Source organism: Neodiprion lecontei, chromosome 5 (genome assembly GCF_021901455.1).
Source record: "Neodiprion lecontei isolate iyNeoLeco1 chromosome 5, iyNeoLeco1.1, whole genome shotgun sequence".
Classification (NCBI taxonomy): Eukaryota; Metazoa; Arthropoda; class Insecta; order Hymenoptera; family Diprionidae; genus Neodiprion; species Neodiprion lecontei.
This window is the reverse complement of record NC_060264.1, coordinates 27468178-27492393: the sequence shown is the minus strand read 5'-3', so window position 1 is coordinate 27492393 and position 24216 is coordinate 27468178. Positions and strand designations below refer to the sequence as shown.

Sequence of the window (24216 nt, the reverse complement as noted above, 5' to 3'; positions counted from 1 at the left end):
TCAGACCGTCATCGTTGTTACATGTATTATAGGTATACCTGTACAGACGGATAGGGGTAGAACAAACGGAGAGAGAGAGAGAGAGAGAGAGAGAGAGGGAGGAGGGATGGTGGGACGAGAAGAGGGGTGGGGAGGGGAGGAAAGGAGGAAGGGAGGGAGGCGGAGATGCTTTCGGAGGTATTGATTTTACAGCCCGGGACTTTGCGCCACTTCGAACACAAACGTCTGACAGAGATACCCTCCACCCTCCACCCACCCCGCATCTACACACACACATACAGGGTATTCCGTGTCAACTCTACACTCGGGTGTAAAGGATCGATCGTGAAAATTTTATTATTCTTAACCCGCGATACCGAATTAGACCGTCTGAAAGTTTCGACATTTTTTTTTTTTTTTTTTTTTTTTTATCCCCTACGGCCCAACTTTACGGTCCCTGAATTGTTTTTACCTATCCCAAAAAAAAAAAACGATCCGACCGATGTTCGAAAATAAATCAGAGCACAAGATGTTCAGTTTTCGATTTGAAAACTCGCGCAGATAAATTTTCTCATATTCGAGGTACGTCTTTTTCCCGAACCGTTTTTTTTTTTTTTTTTTTTTTTGTCGCTGTTGCCGTTTTATAGAAAAATTAAGACGAGCAAGTTAGAAATGTTATTTTTAGGCTATACGCGTTCGGTCAACTGCCGGCATAGCCGCGGAAACGCTGAAGGTGAGACATCCAATGGCACGTGACATCAGATATCTGGATTAGGTATGATATTAGCGCCAGAAATTCTAAGTCGTGTAATGGAAAAACTTTTGTAGAAAAATAGAAAATCCAATGAAACGTATGGAAAAACAATCGCACGCTGACATATCCCGTTTAAGAAATATCTGTAAAAATTTTCAAACGAATTTTCCACATCGGAAATCGAAATCTCTTGAAATTTTCTCACATCTCTTGAAAACTTTGGAATCTCTTGCAATCGTCGAAAAACCTTTTGAAATGTTTGAAATCCGTTGAAGTTGAAGTTTGTTGTAATCTTTCGAATTTAATGAAATTTTTTGAAATCCCCGAAATATTCTATCGAAAAAATACTTTCAAACCTCACGAGGCATCTTGTGATCTTTTGAAATCCTCTGAAACCCTTTGAAATCGTTTAAAATCCCTGAAATCATTTGAAACTTTTGTAATCTCGAAATCAGGTGCACGTACAACAAATCGATCCGTTTTGTCTTTTTTTTTAACAGATTTAAAAATTCATATACTAAAACCGTAACACTAATTTTAATTTTAATTTTGAAAAAAAAAAAAAAAAAAAACTTTACGATAATTTTTAGCATTTTTATTACCGCAGAAAAACTTGTTGTTAAAAGTGAAAAATTTCATGGTCAATCCTTCGCTGAGACGACACGGAATTTCCCATATTACACGTTAAAGCATCTGACGTATTTATGTACGTACATACCGCACAGGCGGACATGTCTATATATATATATATATATACACCTGGTCACACCTATGTGCATACATAGGACATTCCGTGCCAACTCTACCAGCATTCAAAGGCTGTTCAATTGTTTTTTTTTTTTTTTTCTTTTTATATTCAAAAATATCGCATTCGTCGAAAAGATTCGATTTCATTAAAATTCATTGATCTTTAGGTCGGCTGAGATAAATTAAATTTCATACTGTTGATTGGAAATTACGGTCAAAATAATGTCGTTACAATAGTGTTTGAATATTGCTCGAATTGATTTGAAAAAAATGTAGCGCACCTGGGAGTAAGTATAAATTTTATTAATTATTACAGTTGTCGTTACATCGATATTTTCTGTAGTACAAATTTTACCATTTATACGTGGTTCGTTTGTACGAAAAAAAAAAAAAAAAGTAAATAAATAATGTAAGTATAGGTAATAACGCAATTACAGTGTTACAAGTTACATCGCAGTACGATGAACGTAATCTAGAAATTTATGTCACAATCGTCGAGACGGGTTTGAGAGATTTTGAAAAACGCTGACGGGTGAGAAAAGGCGACGAAAAAAAAAAAGAAAAAAAAAGGAGAAAAAAAAATTGCAAGATTCGGAGCAAGTTAATCCGCAGTTAAGGAGAAGGAGATAAAATGAAGGAAAAACGAGATAAGATGTTGAAGAAAAAATACTTTGGCGATGGTTGAGGGAAGAAGGGGGTAGAACGAATTTAAAAAAATCGGCTCTCAAGTTAAGGCCATTGATAACCTCCCCCTCACCCCCCGCGCCGAAATCCTCCGTCGAACCGAATCACCTCAAAGCTCCCTCGCAGCCGATACGTCTCTTTGTTCGTTATTCACCCCTCATCCCGCAAATTTCCACCTTTTCATATTCCCCATTCCCAGCGCGCGGTTATTTTAAGCTTAAAAAGCCTCTGGAAATCGAACCGCACTTTTATTATATCCGCATCGTCGTGTCCGTCCCGACCGTCGTTCCTTTTCATTGCGTGGCTTCGATCGATCGAAGAAAATGAACGTTCGCATATAGAATTAACTATACTCAATTATTTGATAATTTAATTATTTCACATATATATATGAAATAATTAACTATCTGACTCATATCGTTGATTAATGAAATTTATTAATTAACATTTCATTGGAAGTCTATAGTTTTAATTTTAAAATCAATAATATTGTGTATTTAAGTGATATGAGTCAGTTTTGTAGTATTTATAAATTAATAACATCATTATTTGAAACGGTTCGATGTTTGAGGTCTGATAACTCCGAAACGACTCACCTTGCGCAAATCTTTATTCAGACCTTTTTTGTAGAGCGTAAAATTTCCAACAAGAATATGTTCTTTTTATATCTTCACACCGATTCGTTTTCGAGCAATAAAATTCTAAATTTAAAAAAAAAAATTTCCCATGTTATTTAAATGGGAAACAGAAAATTGAGAATCGCCACCTCTAAATATCAATATTAAGAGCTCATATTTTACCGAGGTCATTTTTGAGGGACACTCGGAAGATTTTTCAATGTTCTTCGAAAAAAAAAAAAAATAGTCGGTTTTTTTGAAACACTCTAATATATATATATATATATATCATATATATTCACGGTTGATGGTGATTTTGGAAAATGAGAAGGTTACTGATTAGATTTTTCCTTTTTTCACGTGTGTGTGTGTATATATATATATATATATATATATAGGAAAAATATATAAAAAGGTCATTTTCCCTGATCCCCGCCAATTTGCTTAATTATTTTTTATGTGATTTTAGAACGTAAAAAAAGCATTCGCAATTTTTTTCAGATTTTTCGTCCCGACCATTCTTTTTTAAAAAATGTTAGAAGGTCACTGATTAGATTTTTCCTTTTTTCACGTGTATATATATATATATATATATAGGAAAAATATATAATATATAAAAAATATATAAATTTTTCCTTTTTTCACGTGTGTATATATATAGGAAAAATATATAAAAAGGAAAAATCTAATCAGTGACCTTCAAACATTTTTTAAAAAAGAATGGTCGGGACGAAAAGTCTGAAAAAAATTGCGAGTGCTTTTTTTACGTTCTAAAATCACATGAAAAATAATTAAGCAAATTGACGGGGGTCAGAGAAAATGACCTTTCAGTTGGCATGGAATACCTCACATACATACACGTGTGTGTAATAATTAATAAATAGAAGAATAAACATAAATAACCAAGCACTGCAAAGCGGCACCATTTCCTAATTCGAACTATACGATTTAGTTTATAACATACCTGCGCGTACGTACTTTATTTAGCTTAATCATAATAATTAAAGTATAATTACACGACGCTTGCACCGGGTTGTTGTAATTATTCGTATTAGTTAACCGTTAACTAGAGAGAGAGAGAGAGAGAGAGCGTGATGGAGGGAGGGGGGTGGGGGGGGGGGGGGGAGGTAGACGTATAAATCGTAGTGCGGAAGCAGCGCGACCTCCAGTGCCGGAAGGAACAGCTAATATCATTAGTCAGTGGTTAAACTCCTTGTTAATCAGGCAGCACTGCAACGCCGCCAGGGGATCTCATTAGCAAGACTGAATCTAATCCCTTCCCTCCCTCCCCCCCCCCCCCCCCCCCCCCCCCCGCCCTCTTTTATCCCCTCCCTTTTGTCACCCTGAATTTTACTTTTCTCCCTTCCGCTTCACCCCTCGATTGAATCGAACTTGCCGCCGCGAAGTTTGGCCAAATATTTCGATTCGATGTTTCTAATTCGTCTGATTGGATTCCCCGAACGATCGGTTGTTTTGTGGTTATTTTTTTTTTTTTTTTTTTTTGTGTCTTCCTTTCGTCGTTCGTTTCAAGGAGGTTCGTTAGCCGAAAATCGATATTTTCTTATTTGTTTGATTGTGCGTCAACGATATAATTGTTCGTCGAGCGTTTGTCAAATTATTCTATTCGCAAGCTAACGATGATATTATCTGTTTGATAATAGAGAAGTACAAAGTATCGGAAATACAAGCAAATGCTTATCAGACATCGGTGAATCGTTTCGAACCGCTTCGAGTTTGTTGGACATTCATTTTATTCTTCGGAAAATTTCACCGAAACGCTTTTTTCTTTTTTCTCAGCGTATACGTTGTACACGTGTAATCGGTATCGTTGTATATTTAATTTTACAACACAACACAATAAACGATCGGTGAATGGAAATGTTGGAAATATTTTTCGTTGAAACATTTTTTTTTTTTTTTTTGAAAAATAGTACTTCTGTACAGAACGAAATAAAACTGTCCTAGATCTGTGGACGATTTTCAAAAATTTTCAAACGATACGAAAAATAAAGCATCGAAAATCTAAGCTTTTATGTATATATGTATATATATATATAATTTAAATATATTTTGTTTTCGTATTTCTCGCAAATACTCAACGTAATCGTATAAACTGTCCGGCGGTAAAATTGATGAAAAATAAATGTATCGAGTTTTTTTTTTTTTTTTTGTTTTTTTGCCAACAAAACTGAAACAGCTTTAAACGTTGGGAGGAAAAATTATACCGTGACGCAACGTGGCGAGGAAAAGGAAAATGGTAAAAATAGGAAGTAAAAAAAAAAAAAAAAAAAAAAAAAAAAAAGGCAAGAAAAACGAAAAGAAAACGCACGAACCGGCTTCGAATCGTTTGAAAAATATATAGCCTGCAGAGCCGTTGCAGAGTTGCCGCTTGTCAACGAAAGACAGAGGGACGTTGGTTTAAAATAGATTATTATTCTTAACCTGAAAACGTTCCGAGCCACGAATCATAGTTTCGAAGCGTGTACAGAAGGAGTTTTCGCAAAAACGAATAGCGGGTCGATCAACGATGGCGGGAGTGAAAAAAAAATAAAAATTAAAAAAAAAAAAAAAAAAAAAAAACGGGATGACATAAAGAAGAAAAAAAAAGAAAAGAAAAGAAAAGAAAAAGGAAGTCGGAGTATATCCGCATAAATCACACCAGTTTTGTACACTGTACTGTAAACAATTCCTGGCCACGGTTGATCGTTGCCTGATGGTGTCTGAGGGATCGTGTTTTCTTTTTTTTTTTTTTTTTATTTTTATTTTCTTTCTTCTTCCAACCGATTGTAAATCAGAATCTTGGTATTAAATCTTCGATTCTAAACTGTTATGCTAAAGTTCGTACGACGACGAAGCGATTCCAGCCGTATCTCCCCGTTTCGTTAATTTGTTCATTTTCATCTATCTAATGCATCATTTCGTATTGCATCGAGGGAATTGCAAGAAAGGAAAAATAAATGATTTACAAATTCACTTACATTAGAGGAGAAACTGCAGCGGGACGTCGATCCAATCTTCTGAGATGTGGTGAGGAGAACTTGACGCTGTCACGACTGCTTCGATAGAAAAAGAAAATGAATAATCTTGTTAAAAAAAAAAAAATTAACGAATATTTATTCAACAGAAGAGTAAGATATTCCGATATATATATATATAAAAATGTTATTCGAATTGAACAGATTATACAGGTCTGCAATGAAAAAAGCTGCCCTGGTTTTTTTTTTTTTTTTTTCATCCTGTTTGTTATAGATTTTCACTCACTGAAACCTGGAAAAATAGTCAAAAGGTTTCATCGCGTAAGGTTTTTTTCTTCAACTCGTGTTCGCAGTTTCATTTATAATGAAACTATCGTTTAATTCGAAATCCGACATCCTGTTCTTGATTATAAAGTTCCTAAAAAAAAAAAGAAGTAGGATTTCTTGCTTCCGTTTAACATGCATTGGAGTAAGACCGAAGAACAAATGCGAACATGGAAAGAGAAATTGGAAAGCGGAAGCGTTTCCGGCGGTGTACAAAATAGAAGAGGAAAAGGGTTTCACATATGCGAAAAGAATGAACACGGAATGTCGGAATACATTTCGCAAAGAAATTGTTTGTTCAATTTTACAACAAATATCGTTCAGTTCGTTGTAGTAAAATGGTGATTTTTTTTCGTTGTTGTAATCCTTTTTTTTTTTTTTTTTTTTTACGCAAACACCTCGTACCTCGCAAGAATACCGTACGTGATGCAGGGAAATGGAAGTAATTTTTTTGAAATTAACCGCGCTCGAAAACGTATCGGTTATATTTTTTAATCACAGACCCGTGTTCACAAACATACTCCGAACAGCAGTGATCGATCCTCCGCATTGTATATACACACAGAGTGAATTCCTAACGACTGCATGGTACGTCAGAGCGAGGAATCGTAAAAAATGTAGACTCCGGTTCACCGCGACGTGTCTTAAATCTCAAAAATGTTGACCTTTCATTCGCGACGATTGGTAAACCTGTCAAACATCCTCTCTCTCGAATCACAGCGCATGCGCATTAAATCGTAAAAGACGACGAAGCGTGCAGTCGTTAGGAATTCACTCTACACACGACAAGCGTATAAAGTAGTTATAGCAACAGCCTGTCGATAAAAAAAAAAAGAAAAAATCACAAAATCGATATTAAAATTGGCTGTTCTTGCAGAGAATTTAAAATAATAATAATAATATTAACAATAATAATAAGAACAACTCGTATGTACCGTATCGGCACCCTTGTCATCATCTGTATAAATATTCCATGTAGGTAGACGCTTGCGCGTGTGTGTGTGTGTGTGTGTGTGTGTGTGTGTTTGCCACACACGAACGACGCGCGCCCATTTTCGTTTATAAACACAGAGGGACGAGCGCGGTGATTCGCGTCAGCCAAGTTAGCCAAAGGCTTTCGCCTACGTCAAAGTTTGGCTGGTTGGTTCTCCATGCATACAATATACCTAGGTGGAAAACATGCTCGTCTTATTTTTATACCATCGCGACGGCCGTTGCAGCCCTTTCGGTTTTTTGACGAGAATTTATCTCTCATTTCTTTTCGTCGGTGTCGGAGAAGAAACTTGTTCTCTTTTTTTTTTTTTTTTTTTTTTTTGGTTTGTTAATTTGGGTGGGAATTTTATTACGCCCCGATTTTTTTCGAATTTAAATTTCACCGTGATCGGGTTCTTGGAAAAAATTTAAAAAAATTTTCTATTTTGTAGACAATACGATCCATTCCGTCATTTGCTTCTTCGTTGTGAAAAATTCAACTTCGTCGTAAATGATTCATTCAATAGTTGTGTACTCGTGTATCACGTGATCGGCCATCCGTCTTCATCTATGTATGCGTATGATATATGCTTAATATGTTTGTACAACCGACTCGTAGTCGGTTGAAAATGTATAATCATTCATATTCAAAAGCCTAACTCGGATTTGGAGGGGACGGAAATCGACTGTCGCGTACATTGATGCGTATAAATGACACGTGAGAGGCACGTTGAGAAAAATTTCATTTGTTACGGTAACTAGAAGAACTCGGTGAAACAAGTGTCGTTAAAAAAAAACTGTTTGAATATTGTTGGAATTACGAAAAACGAGGTACTTTTTTTGCTAATTGCGACGCAAAATCAGTTTGTGAGGTTTGCTCTACTTTGTTAGTTAAACAAGGCTTTAACGTCAATTTATTGTTGCACGAGCGTTAAATTTTCGCAACAGTGACAAGAAAATATAGTAACAGTGATCGTAATGAGAAAGAACAGTAACGGATACCAGAGTTTCCGGTAACAGCTAGAAAACTAATTTTCATTTTCTACCTAGAACTATATTTTTCGATCGTGGTAAAAAAATGAAAATAGTTAAGGACTGAGCGGTAACCGGAACTAAAAATTTCTCTTAGTGTATCATAAATTCGAAACGAACATATCGGAAGAGTATTTTTACTATTTTGTGAAGACTTTTACCCTTCCAGGCCTTGTTACGTATAACAGGATTTTTGATCGTGCTGGACATGACCGAAATTTCAGGCCTTACTCAGCATTGAAAATATTATTTTTAATACAACACACGCTAAAAAACAAAAAAAAAAAAAAATGACATTACCGCGTTGAAAACTTGGGGCGGGGTCGAAATTCCGAATTTCAAAAATTCCCAAAGGGCCAAATTCCGAATTATTTAGTGGCGAAACTTGAAGTAAGGAAGTCGAATTTTTGAAAAAAACAACAGAGTTTCGAACGGTTGGAAACGCAAGATATCGAAAATTCGGGTTACGATGGAGAAAAAATCCGATTAAATAAAGTTTCGATACGGTAAAATTCCGAAAACCGAAATATACTCAGACGGTAAAAAAGTGAGAAAAACCGAAAATCGGAATAACCAGGATTCTAAACGTAAAAATATCGAAAATCCGAACCAAAGAAAGATCAAGGTGGTGAAATTTCACCGAGCCAGAAATTCACCGAGCTGAAAACCTTCGATCATTCCGAAACTCGATGTTTCAGATTAAATTTAGATAATCGGATTTTGGACGATTCGAAACTTTGTTGTTTCTTCAAAATAAAAATAAAAAATAAAACCAAAATAAATCGAAATTAGGCGCTTTCGAAACTTTTTAAATTCGGAACTTGAACCCTGCCCCATATACACATATATGTATACAACACAAGTATAATATAACCGCGTTGCAAACTTGCGCAAAGTGTACAACAAGTAATAAAAATAGATCGAACCTACCGCCGTGCATGACTGCCGTTTCTGCAGGTAAATTATGTACACGTACGTGCACATCCGATAACGTGTGTGTGTGTGTGTGATACGTAATGAAATTTCGATGATGGGAGAAGAAAGATGAGGAGGGAGGGGAACGAAGCCTTCGTAAGAAAGGGGGAAGTCAGTGTAGCGATATTAACAACATTAGGCACTTCGCTGACTGTAAAACCAACGGTCGAGTGAGCCGAATGACGTCACAGACACTATGTATACACATCGCTACGTCACGCCACCGCGATAAAACAAGAGACAAGACACAGAGCCACAGATTCGCTCAAGATTATATGTATATATATATATATATATATATATATATGTATGTATATACACACACGTATATGTGTATGTATTGACCCTTTATCGTGTCTCGATAGGAAGAAGCGTAATCAACCGACGGAGAGATTTTCAAACGGCATCGGGAAGATAACTCGACGTCGCAAAACTTCCATTTTTCTTCTTCTATTGTTCGCCATTTTCGACCGACTCGGAGAAAAATTTCTCTCTTTGCTCGTGTTACCGGCTTAGCTTATCTTTACTTTTTACCAATAGCAACAATTTGTAATCCTACGAGACGGGTGTAATGTGGAAATTAATTCTTTCGCTGTAACCAGAATGTGTTACTGTTCTTTTTGATCGCTTAAGTGAGAAAAATTTCATTTAGTAACTAGAAAAATTGGGTAAAACAGGTATCGTTAAAAAAAAAACTACGAAAAACGAGGTACGCCTAACCATTTTGATCCTTTTTTTTTTTTTTCGTAACTGCAACGCAAAATCCGTTTAATTAACGTCAATTTATTATTGCAGAGGCGTTAAATTTTCGCAATATTTACAAGAAAATGTAGTATCAATACCAACGACTATAATAAAAAAAAAAGAATAGTAACATTTGATGTTAGGGGCCGTCCATTAATCACGCGAGGCTTGAAGGGGGGGGGGTTGACAAAAATCACGAAATATCACAAGGGGGGGGGGGGGGGGGGGTTGACAAAAATCACGAAATATCACAAGGGGGGGGGGGGGGGGGGGGGTGTAATAAGATATCACGTGTATTTATTTTTTCATTATTAACCTTTCTATCTAGACATTTTTATCATGGTCCTTAATATCAGAATAAGATAAGATTATATTTTATATCTGTACTTAGGATAATATTCTAAGATATTCTGAAAAATTTTAGATTTTTTTTAGTTACTAAAAATACACGTGATGTTGGGTGGGGGGTGGGGGGTAGTCTTAAACCTCACCACGTATCACCAAGGGGGAGGGAGGGTTGAAAAATGTTTAAAAAAAGATCACGTGATTAATGGACGGCCCCTTACTATATTTTCTGGATACAGTTGCAAAACTGGTTTTCAATTTTTAGCGATAACTGTTTTCAGTCGATTTTCGTATAAAATGAAAATAGCCAAGGACTGAAAATTTCCCTCGGCGCGCAAACGAACAAATTTTACCTCGTCCAGTGACCAGAAAATTTACTACAGGTACACGACTGTAATTTACCCAAATTTAATTGTTACCGGTAACGCGGACTTTTAAATGACAAAAAAAATTGCATTCTCACGATTATTGCAAAGACGTTCAGCAGCAGAATGACAAGAACGAGAAGCCGGATAAAAACGAAACGCGATTGACGCGTCACATTTGTGTTATTTGTAGAAGTAACCTTGCAGCATTTGTTCGGATTCAAAGTTGGGGGGGGGGGGGGGGGGGTTGGATTTTACAATTATACGTGCACGTATTTTCTTTTCTTCTTCTTATTTCAACTTTTCCTTAGAAAAAAAGTTCTTCAATCTTCCACGGATTCGGAAAATTGCATCGGGCGTATATTTTTTTTTATTTCATTCCGAACTGTAGGGCGTGTATATATATTTTGAAGAAAAAATTTATAACGCGTACCTTCGGCATACGTTTTTCACAATGAAATTACTTCTTGAATAAATATTTCAACCATTTTTAGGATCGGATGATATTTCGTTTGAGTGAGATGAAAAAAAAGGAAGAAAGAAACGCTGTGTCGTTCTATTTGGTCTAATGGTTTGTTTGTATGTACAAGCTTTAACTGTTGTTAAAAAAAAGAAACACCGTTACTGATAAAGGAATATAAAATAAAAAAAACAAAGACACTGCTATACGTACGTAAAAAGTTTTACGTTAAATAATCTTTCGACAGATTCCAACGGTGTGATATACCTATGTATGTACGTTTATTTACATTTCTAAAAAATGGACAGGACCTACGCGCAAGCATCTCTAGATTTTCTTCGCAAGAAATAAGATGGCTGTAAAAATTTCACCCCTCAATGTTAATGTTCAGTGGTTCCTTAACGCGATTTTTCATTTTCCATTCGATTAATACGGGAAAATAATTTTACCTTCGTTCCGAATTTTGTAGCCGAGTACCGAGGCAACGTGCATAAATGTCCGATCTGTATTTTTTGCAGGGAATCGAATGCTCCGCGAAAAAGGTGTTCTATAATTTTTCGTAAACTCAGCTCTTTCGAAAGTTATTCAAGTTTAATGTTGAAATCGTGTGAAAATTCACCTTTTTGCGAAACTACTAACCTTGCCACAAAATACTAGTGATTATTTGTTTATTTATTTATTTATTTTTTTTTTTTCAAAGCATTTCAAACGCTACGAAATCACGTCATTCGAACAGTTTTCAACTCGAACAGTTTTTTTTTTTTTCACGATACCTGTTTTACTCAATTTTTCTAGTTACCCGTAACAAATGAAATTTTTCTTTAGATTTTTCAGACATTGACGCGTTCTGCGACGATCGGACAGGCGCCAAGAGCGAATTGTCTCGTGAGAATAACAGAGCAGAAAATAGAACCGATATTTTGGCCCCATGCTCAAAGTCGCGGCTCTCGTACATACGGATCTGCCTATTTCAATTCCCGCGTATTATTAAAGCTCCCAAAAGATTTTCCAATCTTACATATACGTGTACGATCATCGCCGTACGATTTAACGTCTTTCAAATCACCGCCCGACGGTCATTAACTGTTTTTTATTTACTACCAACGTTTGTACAACACTGTCGGATATACACATATTGCATAACTTTGGGGTATCGTTTTACGAGCCCGAATTTTCGATCCATCGATATTTCCCTCTCCCTCTTCGACACTGAGAATAATTTCACTTGTCACGGTAACTAGAAAAATTGACTAAAACAGTTATCGTTAAAAAACACTGTTTCAATATCGTCGGAATTACGAAAAACGAGGTATTTTATCTACATAATATTCATATACTACACGATATTTTGTCGATTGTTGTAAAAAAAAAAAAAAAAAAAAAAAAAAATGAAAATAGTCAAGGACTCAGCGGTAACCGCAAATTATAAAATCTCTCTCAGCGCGAGGGCGACTTGACGAATATCAAAGAAAAATCCCGATGTCAAAAAAAAAAAAAAAATAACAATAACAACAATAACAACACAAGAATGGTTCTTCGGAAGAACGGGGAAATGGAAAATTTCTCCCAATCGATGAGTATAAACAATTTTCCCGCCGCACGGGTGTTTGCGTCGTTATACCGACCAATGCACGTATGTACGTGTATCGTTATACCGGACAACGTCGCTATTTTAATTCAAACTGTACGACCGGAAGTGGTTTAACGAACGAATTAACTCGCGTAGGTGTGGTGAGCGAGTAGATTCGTATAAAACTACCGGTCGTTTCAGGTACCGACCTGTGACGTGTGTATGAAATTCGCGATATTCGTACTAGTGGCTGATTGTTGTTGTTGTTATTATTATTAATATTATTATTATCATCATCATCATCATCATCATTGTTACTATAGTTATTCTTCTTACTGTTGTTATTGTTGTTGCTGTTATTGTTACAGGTGGATAGATATCGCAGCGTCGAACGACGCGTTCATTCAAAATGGATAGACGAATAACTCTACGTGTATAAAATAGACGCGATGATAATGCGATGATAAATAACTTCTCCCCCCTCCCCCCTCCCCCCCCCCCCCCCCCCGCTATGTTTTCATAATTTCAAATTTTTCCACAACAGATGCGCAATACCGCCTGGTTAGAAAATCGTGGAAAACGAACGTTAAAAAATTACATCCGTATGTTACAATTCGATTGTTCGAAAGGAAATCGTTGTAACAGGACGAGAGTACGATAGACTCTACACGGTAATTTTATTCATCGTTACACGCGCCGTGGAACAAGAATTCTCTAGACCATTGTTTTTTCTTTTCATTTTATTTTATTTATTTTTTTTTTCATTTTTTACTATTTTATTTTATTCTTCTTTTCACTCCTCTCTTTCGTCATAGTAAAATTAATCATCGTACACGGCATATTACGTGTGTTTTTTTTTTTTTTTTTTTTGCGTGGGTGCGTGTGTATTTGTAATCAATGCACGTATATACGCGTATATATTTAATATACACACACATATATAACGACAGGTATTACAATACATACGTCAATGTGTGATTAAATATTATTAAATACAAATAGCTTGAAACACATCACACATCATATTTGTTTACAACGTTCTAATATTACACACGTGTGTGTATGTACGTATGATTAGTGTATGTGTGTGTGTGTGTGTATATATATAATAGAATATAATAGAATATAATAATGTATTCACAGACAAATTAACTTATATATGTATATGTATATAGCATTTTAAAGTCAGATTCATAATTATAATTATAATATTCATGACTAAATATACATTGTATATATATATATATATATATATTACTAATTTTGTATGTTCTAAATTTAATTATCATATAATGACCCGTGTTTTCTCAAATTAATTTTAAATCATCTTTACCGCATATATATATATATGATATATAGAGTACGTTTATATCTATTGTTATTATTGTTGTTGTTGTTGTTGTTGTTGTTATCATTGTCATTATTATTACACGGATCAACCTATGGACAAATAGATATCATTATTATCATTATTATTATTATTATTATTATTATTATTATTATTATTATTATTATTATTATTATTAGTACTAGTACTAATACTACTACTACTACTGCTACTGCTACTGCTACTGCTATTCTCATCGTTAAATATGAATATCGTCATTATATTACCATGTTAACAGCAATGATCTGAACTATTACATTTATATGCATAGGTATTTTATTCGAGGGATTGGAGCGATAAGTCGAGTTGATTGTTTTTTTTTTTTTTTTTTTTTTTTATTTTCAATTTGCGTCCCATAAGTTGATTCGTTAATCAAGTATTCAATAAGTCAAATACACACGACATCTCGTGTGCGCCTATACATATACCCAAGTGTCATTTATTCCTCTGTACTTTTTCTTTTCTCTTCGTTTTTTAATCCCTTTCTTGTTTCTTTTTTTCTTTTTTTTTTTTTTTTTTTTTTGGCGCTCACTTTTCTTCCAAAATTCACCCGTCGACACTTAAATCTACATTGCAATCGCACGGCTTAAACATCGGATGACTAAAAGCTACCTAATTTTACAATAACTATTATTCATTCATATTACGACTTATCGATTTATAATACATACATAATATGTACCGATAACAATTTACAGGCTTTTGCAGTCAAAAAGGTTCGGAAGTATACGCGTTTGTTTACCTGTTTATAATTCATAAAAGTTTTCGGTAGGTTTCAAATTGATTCGAGTTGCGTATAATTAGAGGAAAGTGTTAGTTCGGAGAAAACGAAGAGGTTGCGATATAAAAATAGAAAGCAAAACGCGAACAAGATGTAATCTCGGACGATCTGGATGAATTACGGCGGCAAAAAGATAAACCGCGTTCCTTTCAACGTAGTTACTGTAATAATATGTCTTGGCATACATCGTCCGGAGATTATCTTTCCGCAAGCATATGCCGCATCCCGATGGAATTTTAAAACAAATTCTTCAAATCCCGCAACCGCGGTAAATGGCGTCAACTCACACGCGGTTAACCCTTTGAGTCACAGTGGTTAGCATTCTTATCACATATTTTATATCAATTTCTTGTATATTTAGACAACTTCTCAACATTTTTCCCTACGATTTTTTGCCATTTCCGATGGTATTATACCAAGAAATTTTCAATACTCGATAGTAATTGTATCGTTAGAAGAAACAAATTGATGGAAGAAAAATCGTGAAAATTGAAGGAATAATTCATGTCCGAGAAAGTTACCGATCTGCACATGAATTACAAGTTTTTTTGGGGTCGTTGGTTACGAATCTGAAATCGTGTTTCAAAAATTCAACATGGCGGATCCAATACGGCCGACGAAGATTTGAAATTTAATCGAATCCGATGAAAAAAACTCTGTCCGTGAGTTTCAGGGATCGCCGATTACGAATCTGAATTCAGATTTTAAAAATTCACTACGGCAAATCCGATCAGCGACCCCAAAATCCACCGCGCAGAACTTTTCGACTGGATTAGATCAAATTTGAAATTTTCGTCCACCATATTGAATCCGCCATGTCGAATTTTAAAAATACGATTTCAGATTTTCAATCGGCGGTTCTAAAAATCATCGAATACTCTCTTACTCTTATTGTAAAAATTGACTCAGCACAAAACGTAAGTAATCATCCGTTGTGAGATGAAAGAAAAACCCGCCTGTACGTAGACACTTACACCTCGTGAGAAGAAGGAGAGAAGAAATTCGGAATGATGGAAGAATGCGAGAGGGAGGAGAGGAAAGAGAAGAAAATGTGAAAAAAAAGGAAAGAAGAAAGAAAAAAAACAAAAAAAAAAAAAAAAAAAACAAAATGAAAACATAGAAAACAAAAACGGACACGAAAAGAGAATAATATTTCTTTAGCGGACGATTGATTGCAGGCACAGGAACTTATACGACGCAAGTTTGAAAAGAGGCTTCTCATCGACAGGCTGCATTGTACATTTATGCAATTGTTTATACAGCTGCAGAGGAATAGGATCATTTATTCCATCAAACAGATGCTTGGAAAGTTAAGATTTTATTTCAAAGATTGTGCAACGCGCGCGCGCGCGCAAAGTGTAATCAAATTTCCGAACGCGGTGCGGTAAAACAACGTTCGCGCATGCGCACGATCGAGGCTTACGATTTTGTACACCGGTTTTAATTTCTTCGTTACGCATGCGCGCGTTCGAACAACTCAACTTTGCGCACCGTGTCGTTCGGTGTAAGCAGCGGAATTGGTAAGAAGTAGACAACGCGCACTGCGTTGAAAACTTTTACCCAGTTTTGAGCTGACGTAAGAAAAATTGTCTGTATGCGATTTAACGGGTCTCTTGCGTTGAAAAAAAAAAAAACAAAAAAAAATTGAAATTATCGCTGGGAAAAATTAAAGAAAAAAAAAAAAAAAAAAAAACGGAGAAGGTCGGCGATTTTAACCTAAAAACCTCCGTGCTACAAACGTACTCCGCAAATTCGCAAAACACGCATCTGAAGCGAATGAAAACCGAGTGATTATTCCTTTTCCAAACTGTTTCGCGCGCTGTCGTGTCGGTCTTGTCTTCGTTACTTCTCGGATCAAACTCGCCTACAGGGGTGTTTTTGAAAAAAAAAAAATTATCGCTTGTCGAACGTCGGGATGAGGGAAATCTCAATCGTGCGATTACGTAGGAACTCTTTTTCCCACTTTTCGCAACTGTAACGCAACACGCTACGGTATTTTTATTTCATTTATTACTACGATCTGTTGTTTTTTCATTCTTTTAAACTTCGTTCACAATCGAACATTGAATTAGTGAAAATCCGCGAGCCTCAAAATCTCACGAAAATTCGTAAAATAATAATAATAACAATAACACGTATATGCGAGGCGTTATACGCGAGAGACTTTGTATTACCGTACCGTATACGCTATTTTGAGCCTATGTATACAGAGTGTAATAGGTAGGTACAGATAGACATATAGCGTGTGTATGCGATGTGCGCCTGTGTATATATATATATATATATATATATAAATAAAATTTATATATGTACTCGTGGAGTAGTTTAATCCGTGATTTATTCATTCGGTGATTCGTTTCTTTTACGATCTAAACACGCGATATCGCTCACGCGGTGAATCAAGTACAGAGTTGCAGTTGTATTATACGCGTACAAGAATACGTACGTATATATATATGTATATAATGTATATATGTATATGTAAAAGTCGCGATCGTATATACACTGTAAATTGAATTAATTTCTGTTCGGATCAGGCGATGCGGTTCCCCGTTATCTCGCTTTGGTTTCTTCTATTTTTATTTATTTGTATACTTGTTATTTTTCCATTTTTCCATGTTTTTTTTTTTTTCTTTTTTTTTTCTTCTTACACACACACACACACACACATGCGAATATTTAAAATATTATAACATTATATTATACGCGTTCAAGCCAATCCCCGTAAAATACACTAATAAGTTAACAAAGACTGTCGAAAGATTGGAAGATTTATCAATTTTGTTAATTGTTAAGGATTACAATGCGAGCCAAAAAAAAGAAAATGCATTGATAGAAAAACGATAGACGAGTCATATTTTTTTTTTTTCTCTCTTAGTCAAATACTTTTCGAATTCTCGAAGTCTTTGAGTAAAGATTACGTACGCGTATCGCAATGCTTGCGTGTCAATTTTTTTTTTTTTTTTTTTTTTGTTTTTCATTTTGTATAACTATCTTACAACTTCGAAGCCTGCAGCAGGAGTCAATTATTGCGCGTTACTAAAATTTCTATATACCTAACTGTATAATAACGATCGCGTTAATTATCGTTACAATTACAATTATCACCTAAACACGAAAAAAAAAAAAAAAAAAAAATCTCGTATTGTAATATTATCCGCATTATACGCGCATACACGCATTATAATATATTAATAAATATTACGTTACGCACCGACGTGCAACGGTTGTACTGTAATAACAATGACAACAACAACAATAATAATAATAATAATAATCTTAAACCGACGGCACGCGACGAAAATACCGAAAATACCCCAATTGCCGGAATATGATTTAAAAAAAAAAATAAAAAAAGAGACTCGAATATTTTCCAAGTTTATCGACGAGTTTAAGCGAGTCGAAATCGGCGAATCACGGAGATGGTCATCTGGAAGCTGCTGATTCGTTACATTTCGCATATCTCGGGCGTTATTTGCGACGAACAAGCCGCGTGATTCAAAGCTAAGAAAATTAAAAACAACAACATTGTGCCTTAATTGTCTATTCGATAATTCGTCGCTGTGCAAGGTTTTCATTTTATTTATTTATTTATTTATTTTTTAAATTTTTTATCGTCAACGTAGCTCGTAATCGTTATCAGTTGTGTATTTAATCCTGTTTATATGCATGTATGTATGTGTATGCGTGTGTGGGTATATATTATATATTTATACGTATATTTGTACGCTTCGTGTAACGTATTGCTGATTCAATGGTCCATGTTTGTCTAATTCTATCGTAAAAACATGGCAATATACAATAACTATTATATTAAGTAAGATAATATATGCATATATATATATATATATATATATATATATATGTATATTAGTATATACTTATATATATATATATATTGCAGAACGGGAAGCGAATCGCCGATTGCGTTGACAATAACGATAATACTTGGTGTTTAATTCAGTGTACGCGAAACGTCGTTATTTCACGATTTCAAAAATGAAACAATGTATTGAAAAAAAAAAAAAAAAAAAACCCGAGGGTCGAAATGAGCGTAGATGCGGAAATTTTTACGAAGCCCAATGCGAACGTTTCATAAATCCATTGTTATAATTATAATCGTTCGATATAATTTCCATTCCGACGACGTTGATTTAATTACTCGTTCGGTCTGCCTAGAGAGGAGAGGATATAATTATTTAAAAAAACAAACAAACAGTAAACGACAAACAATTTACAACCCGCGTACAATGTGATGTATAATCATAGAAAAACGAATTTTAACAAAACTTCCCGATTCAAAATCGAGTTTCAGAATCTCTGTTCGTTGAGCAAATTTTTTTTTCTTACCATCTACCCAGGCTTGCCTTTTCCACCTTTTTATTTTCACCCTCGCTAAAAAAAACAATAATAATAATAATAATAATAATAATAATAATAACAATATCAATGTGAATGATAATGAAACGTTGAACAGAGATTGAATGTTGTTTTTAATCATCCTTTTTGTTTTTCTGGTTAATACAAATATCCCGGAAATACTCTTTCAAATCATATACATACGTATTTCTAATAATAATAAATATACAATTATACAGATACAATAAATTTGTATATTACCCATACGTAACGTATTGGTATTTAATTATTGTACGTACTTGATATTACATTTCAACTATACATATGAATCAATTGTTACGCGATTATTGAAAACTTTGAAGCTGTAATTAAGATACGCGATAAGATACTAACAATAATAGTCATAATAACAACATTGTGTTTTGGTGATTATTATTATTATTATTACATTAATATGTATAATTATTATACCCGTACGTATGCTGCATCACCATCTCTCTCTCTCTCTCTCTCTCTCTCTCTCTCTCTCTCTCTGTCCGTCCGTGTTTGTCCTGTATACGCAATTTATTGTTTACAATATCCAAGTTTTATATTATAACAAAGTATCACCGAGTAATCGAGTATAAATCAACGACAATCCATAACTGATCGATTGATTAATTCGCACCGTACATAGTCTGCTTTTTTTTTTTTTCTTAGCCTTTTTATTTATTTATTTTTTATTCGTTTTCCCTTCTCATCAACGAATACACCATACGCGGTAATATAATCGGGATCTATGGAACTAAATACAGATATGGATACGTAAACGTGTTATCAATGAAAAGTTTTACTTTTAATCAATAATAATTAATAATAATGAATATAATTCTAAACATTACTACAAAATGTATACCAACTCCTTAATAATATATATATTGATATGCGTGCCTATAACGCGTTCACGACAAAGGATGCCACAAATTTTTTTTCGTTCAGCTTCCTTCACATTGTTGCAACAGTTTGTTTGTTTGTTTGTTGTTGTTTTTTTTTTTTTTTTCTCTTAACCCTTTTTCCTTGCATCCCGTCAAAACGAATCAATTTTTACGTGATCTATTTCGGCCAGGATTTTTATTATTATCGTTATCATTATTGTTGTTATTATTACTATTACTACAGTAATATGCACAATGTGTTACGTTGTTGTTATCATTGCACGTATACACCGTATTTCGTAGCAATCGGACATGATAATATTTATGCGTAGGTACACGCTACGACGTCTACTTAAAAGCTGAACACTTTTTCAAGCGTTTTTTTTTTTGTTTTTTTTTTTGTTTTTATTCTTTACTTCGCTCTATATAAAATTAACACCGGGATTTGCTATTTACAATGTTTGATATACACATATGTGTATATACGTATACATCTATCTATAATAGGATATTACGACGCCGCAATTGGAATTATTCCGTAACGATATAGTCCGACACACGTCAGGTTACCGAACTGTGTAAGAACAATCCCGCGTCCGTTTTTACACACGTTTTCTCGTTCTCGGTCGCTGTGGTGGCAATTCTTTATTTGAAAAAAAAAAAAAAAAAATTTCTTTCCTCTCTTACCGACGGAGCACATCACCGTTACGCGGTCTGATTATTCCACCCGCGTGTGAAAACAAATGCACACACGGTTAATCAGGGCTAATTGTAAAAGATATTAATATCATGTAAATAACGAGATGCTGAAAGTATGGCGATCACATACATATGTGTATATATGTATTTATTTGTTTAAAACAAATTGTCACCATTCGTACAGGGATCGGTGAAATTACAAACAAGTATGAGTTCATATTCAAGTGAATAATGCTGCAACGCTATTTGAGTCTTTTGAAATCTATCGATCGTTCGTCTCTCGTCATAGTTAATTATTTATTCATAATGTATATTGTAAATCGTACCTTAAAACTCCGTCTGTCCTTCCTTGCTTTGAATGTATAATTGCCTGGTGATCAGATGCGCGTAACGATAATATATATGTATCAAAAAAAAAAAAAGAAAAAAAAACAATGTACACAATATGAAAAAAAAAAAACCGCAACTAATTAGATCGTTTTTCAACGCTTTTCGATTAAACGAATATAAATCGATGCAAATACGGTGGATTGAATTAGTTTCAACAATACAACGTCACCCGTGTCAAGGTCGATTTACGTAAGTGAAAAAAGAAAAAAAAAAAAAATTGGATTGCCTTCTAACGCGAAGAATCCATTTTAAGAATACGAAAATTCCGTTCATTGAATTTTTTTCACGCAATAGTCGATTAAATTTCTCATTGAGATCGAAAATTCTCGGTTGTATTTTTGAGCAAAAAAAAAATAAAGCCCGATATTTATTCGAGCTTCGCAAGAAGACGCTGTGAAGGAAATTTTGTTAAATTGATGTGAACGAAAGTTTGCCGGTAACAACAAACGTTTATAACCGAAAGGATATTTCTTCATTCAATCATTGTTGCAAGAACTTGGTGCTTTATTAATTTATTTATTTTACCGATCTCGTCAACTTTTCATCTCAGGTGACCAGATATAAAAAAATTTCAAATCTTTAATAAATACCCAAACACGAACTTGAGAAATAGGCAAAAAGCTGTAAAAGAAAACGCTAGCAATAGTTATGTTAGATACATATCGTGGAAGATTGAAATTGGACGAAAAAAAAAAAATCAGATCGATAACCCGTCAGCTTAACGTGGAATGCCCCATACATAAGTATATACAGGGCGTTCCATGCCAACCCTACCTTTGTCAGACCTCTTTGATTTGGCTCGCAATTTTTTTTTTATATGATTGTTTTAACACTCGATCGCACTTTTTTTTGAAATTACTAGCCGGAAAAGATTTTGTTATCCGACACATGATTTTGCACAATTATTTCAGATTGTGTCTATCGATATATTAGTGTAAAAAAATTATAGATAATTCAAATGGTTGTCAAAAATTTCGAAAAAAAAATACCGATTACCTTCGAAAAATGAAGAAATCCTACAAAAAAATCGCGAGCCAAATCAGAGATGTCAAGGGTCATACCCAGGTTGAGTTGGCATGGAATGATCCATACATAAAATTTATAAAATACGATAAACAATCACAAACCATTGCGAAATCGGTAGGGTATGTACATGCAAGCTTTAACACTAGCACATAACGCGTCAAACAATAGAAAATATACTATATTAGAGGCACATATGGTGCATTCCGTGCCAACTCAACTAACGTCGGACGCCCGACATTTTTTTTTTTTCACATTTTTATCAGATTGTTTTTCAATAAATTTATTTCACCTACGATTTTTCTTAAAAACCAACATGTCTTGGCCGTAATTTAAAAATCAGCTTTTCAAAAATCATCGGTAAAACAAAAATTCACTGAACGATAATTTGAAAAAATTCATTGTACTGTTTTCGAGTTCGGACAACAAAGTCTATAAAAAAAATTTTCAACAAAATCAAAAACAGACAGGATCCAGCCTTGATTTAGTTCACGTAGAATGTCCCATATGCAGTGTAATAATAATTTGCTGCGACGAATTTGACAAAAGAATAATAATAATTAAAAAAAAAAACATATTTATGTTGTTTTGTTCCGTGAAGCGAGATTTTTCGTTCGTTTTTTTTTTTTTTTTTTTGGTTTAATTCGACCTTAGAGAATTACACGCTTACATATTGATGCTTAATTTATATTCACAAGCTACGCGGTTTGTATTATTACTATTATTATTATCATTATTGTTATTATTATTACTATTATTATTATTAAACCTGCAAAGCTCGACATGGAATAATCAGGCTAATTCGGCTCGGCCATGATGCTCGTAATTTCGTCTGTTTACGGAACATTAAATGAAGCGTGCGAGAAAAAAAAAACAGAGAGAGAAAGAGAGAGAGAGAGAGAGAGAGTGAGAGAGAAATATATTGTTTTCATCGATTCAAGGACCGTCGTTCGTAATTACACGACGGCCAACGACTTGTTATGATTTTCGAAATAATATTACGAAGCGACTAAGAAAATCCCCGGAGAGACTGATCGCATAACAGATACCCGTTACTCGAAACAATGCGACGAATCTTGGTTATCTTAACTTTCGAGCAACTTTGTTTTATTTTGCGATACGGGTGCGAAATTTTTCTCATCGTCGAACAAATCGTTCAAGGAATTCAAAAAGTCGATACAGGTAGATGGTTGATTAGTTTCAAATGATGTAAGACGAAAATGATAGAAAATAAAGAAACAATGATTTCGTAAGAAGAAAAGAGAAGAAGAAAAAAAACAAACTCCTCTCGTTACTGTAATATAAAATATGTGTAATTATTGCGAAACTTACGTACGTACCTTGTATGGTTATTTTACACAACTAATTACAATTCAATACGTTTCTTTGCTTTTCTTTGCTTTCCCTTTTTCATTGAATCAACACTTGTCATCGTTTTTTTTTTCTTTATCGAGGGCAAGAAAATTGCAAAACTGCGAAAGAAAAGATCGAAGAAATAATAGTGAAAGGAAAAAAAAAAAAAAAACGTTGAAACTTTCCTCACCTTTGTATAGAAAATCGAAAAATTTTCATCCCCCGTGTGTCGATATATATATATATATATAATATTACAATGGGGTGGAAATATTTTCACAAGTCAATTCTTTTTTTACGTTATACCGAATTGCATTCCTCCTCATACCGAGGAGGGAGATGAAAAAAATGATATAAGATTCTCGAGAGGCGCGGATCGAGTAAAAGTTTAATTTCACGCCTGCATTAATAATTTTATATACATACCCATGTGTATGTACATGCATAAATGAATATATTTATTCAGTGACATATACCGGTTTTTTTTTTTTTTTTTTTTTAACCGTACTTTTATAACTCGTCAACGCATTAGTGTACCGGTAAGAACAGAACGAATGTATTTGTAGGGAATTGAACGGTCTACAAAAAATGTCTGTTATCATTCTACGAGAAATCTACTCTTTCGAAAGTTGTAACTTAAGGTCAAAAGTCAGCAAAGAAATTTGACGAGTTATAAAATTCTAGGATTTAAACAAAAAAAAAAAAAAATATACCATGTTATTTGAATGGAAAATGAAAAATCGCTACGAGGCACCTGTAAATATCAA

The 24216-nt window shown here is 34.3% G+C and overlaps 1 protein-coding gene across 2 annotated transcripts in view; it reads right to left on the bottom strand.

Moving 5' to 3' along the window:
• The window catches only part of LOC107223458 (organic cation transporter protein), a 76741-nt gene that overhangs the window by 29180 nt on the left and 23345 nt on the right, over positions 1-24216 (bottom strand). The window contains exon 2 of one of the 2 annotated variants that reach the window (XM_046741660.1): positions 5760-5834. The exons of the other annotated variant lie outside the window; for it this stretch is intronic. The gene's annotated coding sequence lies outside the window, so the exon portion shown is untranslated. The remainder of the gene's footprint in view (positions 1-5759; positions 5835-24216) is intronic. 2 annotated transcript variants of the gene reach the window in all.